At 46.0% G+C, this 12,314-nt stretch overlaps 1 long non-coding RNA gene across 1 annotated transcript in view; it reads left to right on the top strand.

Moving 5' to 3' along the window:
* Positions 1-12,314, top strand: part of LOC141273632 (uncharacterized) — a 256,905-nt gene that overhangs the window by 115,544 nt on the left and 129,047 nt on the right. The window lies entirely within an intron of this gene.

The raw sequence follows: 12,314 nt of genomic DNA, 5'->3' as shown, positions 1-12,314 counted from the left end.
TGCCTGTATGACCTCCCTACAATGCCTGGGTATGCTCCTGATGAGGTTGCGGATGGTCTCCTGTGGGATTTCCTCCCAGACCTGGACTAAAGCATCCGCCAACTCCTGGACAGTCTGTGGTGCAACGTGACGTTGGTGGATGGAGTGAGAAATGATGTCCCAGATGTGCTCAATCGGATTCAGGTCTGGGGAACGGGCGGGCCAGTCCATAGCTTCGATGCCTTCATCTTGCAGGAACTGCTGACACACTCCAGCCACATGAGGTCTGGCATTGTCCAGCATTAGGAGGAACCCAGGGCCAACCGCACCAGCAAAAGGTGTCTCACAAGGTGTCTGAGGATCTCATCTCGGTACCTAATGGCAGTCAGGCTACCTCTGGCGAGCACATGGACGGCTGTGTGGCCCTCCAAAGAAATGCCACCCCACAACACTACTGACCCACTGCCAAACAGATCATGCTGAAGGATGTTGCAGGCAGCAGATTGCTCTCCACGGCGTCTCCAGACTCTGTCACGTCTGTCACGTCTGTCACATGTGCTCAGTGCGAACCTGCTTTCATCTGTGAAGAGCACAGGGCGCTAGTAGCAACTTTGCAAATCCTGGTGTTCTGTGGCAAATGCCAAGCATCCTGCACGGTGTTGGGCTGTGAGTACAACCCCCATCTGTGGACGTCTGTGGACGTCGGGCCTTCATACCACCCTCATGGAGTTGGTTTCTAACCGTTTGTGCAGACATATGCACATTTGTGGCCTGCTGGAGGTCATTTTGCAGGGCTCTGGCAGTGCTCCTCCTATTCCTCCTTGCACAAAGGCGGAGGTAGCGGTCCTGCTGCTGGGTTGTTGCCCTCCTACGCCCCCCTCCACGTCTCCTGGTGTACTGGCCTGTCTACTGGTAGCGCCTCCAGCCTCTGGACACTACGCTGACAGACACAGCAAACCTTCTTGCCACAGCTTGCATTGATGTGCCATCCTGGATGAGCTGCACTACCTGAGCAACTTCTGTAGGTTGTACAGTCTGTCTCATGCTACCACGAGTGTGAAAGCACAACCAACATTCAAAAGTGACCAAAACATCAGCCAGAAAGCATTGGTACTGAGATGTGGTCTGTGGTCCCCACCTGCAGAACCACTCCTTTATTGAGAGTGTCTTGATAATTGCCAATAATTTCCATCTATTGTCTATTCCATTTGCACAACAGCATGTGAAATTGATTGTCAATCAGTGTTGCTTCCTAAGTGGACAGTTTGATTTCACAGAAGTTTGATTTACTTGGAGTTATATTCTGTTGTTTAAGTGTTCCCTTTATTTTTTTGAGCAGTGTATATTCCAATTGTATCAGGTGCAAGGAACCTCAACAGTCGTCAGTGGATGAGGAATTTCTAGGAGGGGACGGATCATCCAGTATATAATAATACCTCATTAAGTCCAGAGGGGACAACCGTACGTAAGTTGAAAATCCATTTGGATTCAATGGGTAGCAATTGCTTGTGGCAGTTGCCTCCTTTGCCATTGCTGATGATCCTCTGCAAACTAAAAATAGAGACACCTTGAGATTTCCAATTATGTGTGGACAAAAAATGTGCAGCAACAGGAGAAAGAGTTTTACCCTTCTTATGATCAATAGCCGTCAGATGTATTGTGGACAAATGCTTCTGAGCTCAATTCCTTAACTGCTGAGTGGTTTGGCCAAAATACACTTTGTGGCAGAGGCAAGTGATGGCATAAACAACATTTTTAGCCTTACAATTAATGTAAGACATAAGTGGAAAATGTTGATGGTCAGAGGGATTGATGAAATTATCATTAGTTATGCGCATAAAGGGTCAGATTTTGCAGTCACCACATGGAAATGAACCTTTGAGTACAATACCCCGATTAGGTTTAACAGTGGGCAGGGAAAAGTGACTCGATTTAAGTATGTCCCGCAGGTTAGGAGCCCTTCTGACCGTTATAAGAGGCAGTGTGCTAACAATAGGGGAGATTTGAGAATCTAGAGTGAGTATGGGCCAGTGCCGTTGTAGAATATTTCTTACGTGGTTCCATCTGGTACTGTAATCAGTGATAAATCTTGGTAGTACATCTTGTTTGCGATCACGGGGCACCAATAGAGACTTCTGGGTATAATAATAATAATCTTTTTAGTTATGTAGAGCCAACATATTCTGCAGCGCTTTACAATTCAGACAATTTACAGACATAATCGGCTCTGTCCCCATTGAGGCTCACAATCTAGGTTCCCTATCAATATGTCTTTGGAGTGTGGGAGGAAACTGGAGAACCCAGAGGAAACCTAAGCAAACACAGGGAAAACTTACAAACTCCTTGCAGATGTTGTCCTTGGTGGGATTTGAACCCAGGACCCCAGCGCTGCAAGGCTGCAGTGCTAACCACTGAGCCACCGTGCTGCCCATGGGTATGTGCCTTTGTTCTTTGAAAAGCAGCAGTAATGGTCCTTAAGGTAACCCCTCTGTGCAAGTCTGTTGGTGAGTGATCTGGCTTGTATGCGGAAGTCACTGTGTTGAGTACAATTGCGACGGGTATGGAGGAACTGTCCAACAGGTATACCCTCTTTGGATGTGATGGATAGAAACTGTGGAACTGTAGTAGACTGTTCATAGATGTGGGCTTATGGTAAAGATCCGTACTGAGCAGATCGCTGAGATGGAAACCCTAACGTCCAAGAATGTTGCAGAAATGGATGAGAGACAATGCGTCAAAAAGATATTAGATGAATTGCAGTTTTAACCATCCATTAACTGTAAACACTCGGTCTCGGTACCTGTCCAGACAAAAAAAATGTTGTCAATGTAATGGTGCCAATGTGACACTCATTCTTGAAAGACGCTGGACTGGTAAACCACAGTTTCCTCCCACCATCCGAGAAAAATGTTGGCGTACGCCGGCACACAACAGAAAAATTGTCGGTCAAACAAGAAGTAGTTATGGCATAGCACGAAATTAAGGAGGTCAATCAAGAATGAATTGTGCATGCGGTACTGATTCTCCAAATTGCCAAGAAAGAGGTTAAGGTGCGAATACCATCATTGTGGTCAATATTCGAGTAGAGGGATTCCACATCCAAAGTCACGATGATGGCTTGGTCCGGTAAGATGATATTGCGACAAATCTCTATAAAGTGGGTGGAGTCCCTGACAAAGGAAGGTAACGAGATAATTAAAGGCTGTAAAAAGAAATCCACATAGACCCCTGCCCTTTCACGGAGACTCCCAATGTTGGACAAAATGGGTCTACCAGGAGGCTTAGTGTGCACTTTTTGCAACAAGTAAAAGGTGGGGATGATAGGGTGCTCAACCCACATATATTTTTTCTTGCTGAGGGAAATTATTTCGAGAGTACGGGCACAATTGAGCAGACCATGGAATTTCTTGGTGAACACCAATGTGGGGGCGGATGGTAGCTTCTGATAGAAGCGAGAGTTCCCCAATTGCATCTGGGCCTCTTCCAGGTACAACTGGATAGGCCAAAGCACCACGTTGCCCCCCTTATCGGCTTCCTTGATTTATAAATGAGTTGTTATTTTTTAGGGCTGAAAGAGCTCTCTTTTCAGTAGGTGTTAAATTGCCAGGAGCTGATGCTCATATGGGCATCTCAAGAAAATCATTACTGACTAAGTCAAAAAAGATTTTTTATTGCTGGTGCTAAGGTGAATGAGGGAGAGATGGTGGATTTATTTTTATGTGGGAAGGCTCTTCTACCTGTTGCTGCTTCATTCTTCTATAGGAGATCGAGTAAGTCTCTGAAGCCCTGGCATTCATCCTCAGTCATGGCCTAATAATTGAGATGTTCGGCGTTCGCCTAGTATTTCCGGGGTTGCTCGGCGGGAGCTCGGGTCCCCTCCCTGTCTGTTTGACACTCTTTACAGAGCCAATGAACATGCAGGGATTGCCTGCCAGTCACTGTAATGCCGCAGCCATGTTGGTTGTGGCATTACAGTGATTGGCTGGCCGCACAGTGTCATCAGGTCTATATCAGACCTGGCGCCGCCATGCTCGTCACAGTCACTCTGGAAACAGACAGTGTAGGGAGAGGTGCTGCTGAGCTAGGGAGAGATTTGCTTGTTTATAGTTAGTGTAGGTGTACCAAACTATATTAGACACACATATCCATCTCAACAAACAGTACTTCTGAGGACTAATCCATCTGCAGCGATATTAGGCAGGCAGTGTACAGTACAGACCAAAAGTTTGGACACACCTCCTCATTTAAAGATTTTTCTGTATTTTCATGACTTTGAAAATTGTACATTCACACTCAAGGCATCAAAACTATGAATTAACACATGTGGAATTATATAGTTAACAAAAAAGTGTGAAACAACTGAAAATATGTCTTATATTCTAGGTTCTTCAAAGTAGCCACCTTTTGCTTTGATGACTGCTTTGCACACTCTTGGCATTCTCTTGATGAGCTTCAAGAGGTAGTCACCGGAAATGGTCTTCCAACAATCTTGAAGGAGTTCCCAGAGATGCTTAGCACTTGTTGGCCCTTTTGCCTTCACTCTGCGGCCCAGCTCACCCCAAACCATCTCGATTGGGTTCAGGTCTGGTGACTGTGGAGGCCAAGTCATCTGGCGTAGCACCCCATCACTCTCATTCTTGGTCAAATAGCCCTTACACAGCCTGGAAGTGTGTTTGGGGTCACTGTCCTGTTAAAAAATAAATGATGGTCCAACTAAACGCAAACCGGATGGAATAGCATGCCGCTGCAAGACGCTGTGGTAGCCATGCTGGTTCAGTATGCCTTCAATTTTGAATAAATCCCCCACAGTGTCACCAGCTAAGAACCCCCACACCATCACACCTCCTCCTCCATGCTTCACGGTGGGAACCAGGCATGTAGAGTCCATCCGTTCACCTTTTCTGCGTCGCACAAAGAGACGGTGGTTGGAACCAAAGATCTCAAATTTGGACTCATCAGACCAAAGCACAGATTTACACTGGTCTAATGTCCATTCCTTGTGTTCTTTAGCCCAAACAAGTCTCTTCTGCTTGTTGCCTGTCCTTAGCAGTGGTTTCCTAGCAGCTATTTTACCATGAAGGCCTGCTGCACAAAGTCTCTCTTAACAGTTGTTGTATAGATGTGTCTGCTGCTAGAACTCTGTGTGGCATTGACCTGGTCTCTAATCTGAGCTGCTGTTAACCTGCGATTTATGAGGCTGGTGACTTGGATAAACATATCCACAGAAGCAGAGGTGACTCTTGGTCTTCCTTTCCTGGGGCGGTCCTCATGTGAGCCAGTTTCTTTGTAGCACTTGATGGTTTTTGCAACTGCACTTGGGGACACTTTCAAAGTTTTCCCAATTTTTCGGACTGACTGACCTTCATTTCTTAAAGTAATGATGGCCACTCGTTTTTCTTTACATAGCTGCTTTTTTCCTGCCATAATACAAATTCTAACAGTCTATTCAGTAGGACTATCAGCTGTGTATCCACCTGACTTCTGCACAACACAACTGATGGTCCCAACCCCATTTATAAGGCAAGAAATCCCACTTATTAAACCTGACAGGGCACTAGAGATGAGCGGTGTTCGACTAGAACTGTTCGCCAATCTCAAATTCGAGCTGTTTTGGGAGGTGTTCGAGTTGTTCGACGAACCCGAACGATTTGCAAAAAATTCGGCTGTTCGACGTTATGTTCGATAACTGTTCGTGCACCAAAAGCGTGTCCTGCATGTCTGGCGCTATTTAGAGCACCAATCATGCAGGGATTGTCTGCCACTCACTGTAATGCCACAGCCATGGTGGTTGTGGCATTACAGTGATTGCCCAAATCGATGGGAACAGTGCCAACAGTGAAACATGAAAAGCCGGCAATTCAGCAGCGGCATACACCTGTACCCGACAATTTAGAACCGAAAGAATAGAGCTTCACACATAGATTAGATAGATATAAACATGTCAGCCACATATATAGGAAGTACAGTGAAAGTGCTGCTTACTGTACTTGTCATTTAGCGTAAAGGATTTATCAAAAAAAATAATAGTGTTTTCATGCACCGTCTCTTTAAAAAAGCCGGCCGGCAATTCAGCAGCGGTACCCGACAATTTATAACAGACAGAATAGAGCTTCACACATAGATTAGATAGATAGAAACATGTCAGCCACATATATACGAAGTACAGTGAGAGTGTTGCTTACTGTACTTGTCATTTAGCGTAAAGGATTTATCAAAAAAAATAATAGTGTTTTCATGCACCGTCTCTTTAAAAAAGCCGGCCGGCAATTCAGCAGCGGTACCCGACAAATTATAACAGACAGAATAGAGCTTCACACATAGATTAGATAGATAGAAACATGTCAGTCACATATATATGAAGTACAGTGATAGTGTTGGTTACTGTACTTGTCATTTAGTATTAAAATAAAGGATTTATTATTAAAAAAATTGGCGTGGGGTTCCCCTTAATTTTAGGCTCTAGCGGAGGTTAAGCAGACGGCTGGGGCAGATGTTTGAAGCCTGGGAAGGGGGTAATACCCACGGAGCTTCCCAGGCTACTAATATCAGCCCCCAGCTGAATACATAGCCTTTACTAGCTATTAAAATGGGGGACCCCCCAAAAAAAATGACGTGGGGTCCCCCCTAATTTAATAGCTAGCAAAGGCTAGGCAGACAGCTGGGGGCTGATATTAATAGCCCAGGAAGGGAGCCATGAATATTGGCCCCCTCCCAGGCTAGAAACACCAGCCGTCAGCCGCCCCAGAAATGGCGCATTCATAGGATGCGCCAATTCTGGCACTTAGCCTCGCTCTTCCACGCTGCCCTGGTGCGGTGGCAGGGGGTAATAGGGTTGGGGTTGATGTCAGCTTATAATGCCAGCTGACATCAAGCCCAGGTTAGTAATGGAGAGGCGTCTATAAGACACCCCCATTACTAACCCCATAGTCAAAGTTAAAAAAAACACAAACACCCAGAATAAAGTCCTTTAATTGAAATAAAGACACAATCCTTTATTGTTCTAAATTAAACCATACTTACCGTCACGCCCATTCCAGCTGAAGCCAACGATCTCCTGCAATAAAAGAAAAATAACAAAGCAACCTCATCCTTACCTTTCCATGGTTCCCACGACAGCTTCAGCTCTGCTACATCGAGATGACAGGCTGGACCGCAGCAGAACGCTGCCATCCAGCCTGTCATCCCGCAGACACTGAGAAGCGCAGGCTTGCTTGCGCTGCTCAGCGTCTCTCTGTGACGACATCCAGATGAGCCGAGTTCATGTCCAATGAACTCGGCTCACCTCATGCACGTCACTGACAGCGTGGGAAAATTCTCCTGCAATCAGCGCTTCAGCGTGAGAATTTTCCCACGCTGTCAGTGACGTGCATGAGGTGAGCCGAGTTCATTGGACATGAACTCGGCTCATCTGGATGTCGTCACAGAGAGACGCTGAGCAGCGCAAGCAAGCCTGCGCTTCTCAGTGTCTGCGGGATGACAGGCTGGATGGCAGCGTTCTGCTGCGGTCCAGCCTGTCATCTCGATGTAGCAGAGCTGAAGCTGTTGTGGGAACCATGGAAAGGTAAGGATGAGGTTGCTTTATTATTTTTCTTTTATTGCAGGAGATCGTTGGCTTCAGCTGGAATGGGCGTGATGGTAAGTATGGTTTAATTTAGAACAATAAAGGATTGTGTCTTTATTTCAATTAAAGGACTTTATTCTGGGTGTTTGTGTTTTTTTTAACTTTGACTATGGGGTTAGTAATGGGGGTGTCTTATAGACGCCTCTCCATTACTAACCTGGGCTTGATGTCAGCTGGCATTATAAGCTGACATCAACCCCAACCCTATTACCCCCTGCCACCGCACCAGGGCAGCGTGGAAGAGCGAGGCTAAGTGCCAGAATTGGCGCATCCTATGAATGCGCCATTTCTGGGGCGGCTGACGGCTGGTGTTTCTAGCCTGGGAGGGGGCCAATATTCATGGCTCCCTTCCTGGGCTATTAATATCAGCCCCCAGCTGTCTGCCTAGCCTTTGCTAGCTATTAAATTAGGGGGGACCCCACGTCATTTTTTTTGGGGGGTCCCCCATTTTAATAGCTAGTAAAGGCTATGTATTCAGCTGGGGGCTGATATTAGTAGCCTGGGAAGCTCCGTGGGTATTACCCCCTTCCCAGGCTTCAAACATCTGCCCCAGCCGTCTGCTTAACCTCCGCTAGAGCCTAAAATTAAGGGGAACCCCACGCCAATTTTTTTAATAATAAATCCTTTATTTTAATACTAAATGACAAGTACAGTAACCAACACTATCACTGTACTTCATATATATGTGACTGACATGTTTCTATCTATCTAATCTATTTGTGATGCTCTATCTTTCTGTTCTAAATTGTCGGGTACCGCTGCTGAATTGCCGGCCGGCTTTTTTAAAGAGACAGTGCATGAAAACACTATTATTTTTTTAAATAAATCCTTTACACTAAATGACAAGTACAGTAAGCAACACTCTCACTGTACTTATTATATATGTGACTGACATGTTTCTATCTATCTAATCTATGTGTGAAGCTCTATTCTTTCTGTTCTAAATTGTCGGGTACAGATGCTGAATTGCCGGCCGGCTTTTTTAAAGAGACGGTGCATGAAAACACTAATATTTTTTTTAATAAATCCTTTACACTAAATGACAAGTGCAGTAACCAACACTGTCACTGTGCTTCTTATATGTGTGACTGACATGTTTCTATCTATCTAATCTATGTGTGATGCTCTATTCCTTCTTGTCTAAATTGTCGGGTACCGGTGTATGCCGCTGCTGAATTTGCCGGCCGGCTTTTTTAAAGAGAGTGTCTTCTGAGCAGTTTGTCAGCTTTTGGACACCTTTGCAGGTGTTTTCTATGTGTTTCTATGTGTTTTTGTTTGCCTGCCATTGGTTTTAACGGTGTTCGACGGTGTTCTAAGGTGTTCGACGAACAGTTCGACGAACAGTTCCTCGAACATCCCGGTGTTCGACGAACCGAACCGAACCCGAACACTACGGGGGTGGCTCAACACTACAGGGCACATCTGTGAAGTGAAAACCATTTCCGGTGACTACCTCTTGAAGTTCATCAAGAGAATGCCAAGAGTGTGCAAAGCAGTCATCAAAGCAAAAGGTGGCTACTTTGAAGAACCTAGAATATAAGACATATTTTCAGTTGTTTCACACTTTTTTGTTAACTATATAATTCCACATGTGTTAATTCATAGTTTTGATGCCTTCAGTGTGAATGTGCAATTTTCAAAGTCATGAAAATACAGAAAAATCTTTAAATGAGAAGCTGTGTCCAAACTTTTGGTCTGTACTGTATATAGGCAGGCAGGGTATATAGCAGAGAGCAGTGCACATAGCACAAGAAGCTCTATTCCAGTTTTGTCTGCTTCTGCTGTTAGATATTTCTAAAAATAGGCCAGGTCTCAGGGGCCAGGAATACTTTTTTTTTGGATCTTAATTCTCATTATTTGCTTAAAAAGCAAACCAGAGAACACCGTTTTTCTGCGCCATTTGCTTCTTGGCACTGCAGAATGCAGCCAGGTCCTTTCCATATTACAGCACTAAAAATCCAGCTATTTAAAACTGTGGTTTGTCCGTCACACAGATCACATATAATTGCGCTGAAAATACTGCCATTTCTGGCCTCCATTAAAAATTTGTTTCAGTGTGTCAGTGGAGCAATTGACACCAGTTTGTTGTTCAAAATAGTTACCTACAAGCCAGACATTTAAAATTGTGTTTTCTCCGTCACACGGATCACATATACGTTTTCAGAAAATACTGCCATTTCTGACCTCCATCAAAAATTTGTTTCAGTGTGTCAGTTAAGTAATTGACACCAGTTTGCTGTTCAAAATAGTTGCCTACAGGCCAGGTATTTAAAACTGTGTTTTCTCCGTCACACGGATCACATATACATTTTCAGAAAATACTGCCATTTCTGGTCTCCATTAAAAAACGTTTTCAGTGTGTCAGTGAAGCAATTGACACCAGTTTGCTGTTCAAAATAGTTACCTACAGGCCAGGTAATTAAAACGGTGTTTTTTCCGTCACACAGATCACATGTACGTTTTCAGAAAATACTGCCATTTCTGGCCTCCATTAAAAATTTGTTTCAGTCTGTCAGTGAAGCTATTGACACCAGTTTGCTGTTCAAAATAGTTACCTACAGGCCAGGTATTTAAAACTGTGGTTTGTCCGTCACACTGATCACATATACGTTTTTAGAAAATACTGCCATTTCTGACCTCCATTAAAAAAAAATTTCAGTGTGTCAGTGAAGCAATTGACACCAGTTTACTGTTCATAATAGTTACCTACAGGCCAGGTAATTAAAACTGTGGTTTGTACGTCATACGGATCACATATAAGTTCTCACCAAATTCAGTAATTTGTAGTGAGCGTGGAAGATAATGTCCTCCATTTAAAATGGGCAAGGCACGTTGCAAGGGATGGGGAACTGGACGTGATGGTGATGGTGCATGCAGAGGCCGAGGCCGTGGGCAAGCTGAAATTGTGCCACAACAAACACCCACATCTTCTCGCTCGAGATTCCTGTCCCAATTAATAGGGGACCCCAGAACACCACTATTGAACACAGAGCAGTGTGAAAAGGTAATTGGTTGGATAGCAGATAATGCTTCCAGTCACTTAGCCACCACCACCACCTTGTCTTCCACATGGTCAAGTCTCAGTAGCTGTGAGTCTGGACCGCATATTTCTCACCCTGAACCTCCTTCCTCCCACCATGCCGAGCACCCAGAGACAACTGATCCCACACTTGGACACTCCGAAGAGCTGTTCACTTTTGCATTTATAGATTCAGGCCTCTCGCCTGGTCCACTTGAAGCGAGGCAAGAGGAGATCGCATGTAGCAATGCCCAAATATTTGAGCGGCCACGGTTACACGAAGGCGATGGTGAGAAAGTGTCAAAAGAGGTGGACGATGATGAGACACAATTGCCAGTCAGGAGGACCAGAGTGCGACAGTGGAAGACGAGGTGGTGGATGATATAGTAACTGACCCAACCTGGCAGGAGGACATGCAGAGCGAGGACAGCAGCACACAGGGGGAGGGAGACAGAGCACCCCAATAAGCAGGAAGAAGCAGTGTGGTGGCCGCAGACAGAAGGCAGGCAACCGTTCCCCGTAACACCAACACGAAGGAAGTTGCCAGTACAACTGTTAGGTCTTCCTGAGTCTGGTTGTTTTTTAAAGACTCTGTCGATAAACCCAAAAAGGCCATTTGCACCACCAGCCAGGCCAGCATCAGCAGGGGTGGCAAAACGATCAGCCTGACCACCACCAGCATGATCAGGCACATGGTAGCAAAGCCCCCGACTTTGTGGGCTGAACCCCAGGGTCCAGGAACAGTGTCTGCGGGTGGCACCACTGCTTCTTCCGCTGTTGTGCATGCAAGCCAATCCCCTGTCCATGGTTCATGTGAAGATGCCTCCTACCCTGCACCTGTCATTGCACACTCTCAAGTAGCAGCATCAGGAAGCACGTCCACGTCCTTATCCAAGTGCAGCGTTCAGTTGTCCATACCCCAGTCCTTGGAACGCAAGCGCAAATATACAGCCAACGCCCTACAGGCCACACTACTAAATTCCCACATTTCGTGACTGCTTGTGCTAGAAATGTTGTGTTTTAGGCTCGTGGAGATGGAAGCATTCCGCAACCTGATGGCGGCAGACGTTCCTCGGTACTTGGTCCCCAGCCGCCACTATTTATCCCGGTGTGCTGTCCCTGCATTACACAGGCACATGTCCCAAAACATTAGCTGTGCCCTCAACAACACAGTTACCGGGAAAGTCCACCTAACCACGGACACGTGGACAAGTGCTTGTAGGCAGGGGCGATACATCTCGCTGACGGCACACTGGGTTAACATAGTGGAAGCCGGGAACCAGTCGGACCTTGGGACGAAACACGTCCTCCCGACGCCAAGGATCGCAGGCCCTATGTCAATCAGGGTTGCCCCCATAGTCTACAGCTCCTGCACCTCCTCCTCCTCCTCAGCCTCCTCCTCCTCTTCAGCCTCCATCTCCGAAATGACCACATCAGTCACAAGCTTGAAGCACTGCAGCACTGCCTCGGCCATGAGGCAACAGGCTGTGTTGAAGCTAATATGCTTAGGTGACAAACCGCACAAGGCTGAAGAGTTGTGGACAGCTCTGAAAGAGCTGGCAGATCTGTGGCTCACACTGTTGAACCTACAGCCAGGCATGGTCGTGTGTGACAATGGCTGGAACCTGGTGGCAGCTCTGAGGCGAGGCGAGCTCACATGCGTACCATGCCTGGCCCATGTGCTTAACCTCGTGG

The sequence above is a fragment of the Phyllobates terribilis genome, unplaced genomic scaffold (genome assembly GCF_046119375.1).
Source record: "Phyllobates terribilis strain yellow unplaced genomic scaffold, ASM4611937v1 Scaffold_5__5_contigs__length_657084704, whole genome shotgun sequence".
Classification (NCBI taxonomy): domain Eukaryota; kingdom Metazoa; phylum Chordata; class Amphibia; order Anura; family Dendrobatidae; genus Phyllobates; species Phyllobates terribilis.
Note: the sequence above shows the minus strand (reverse complement) of the source record. Positions and strands in the feature narration are given on the sequence as shown.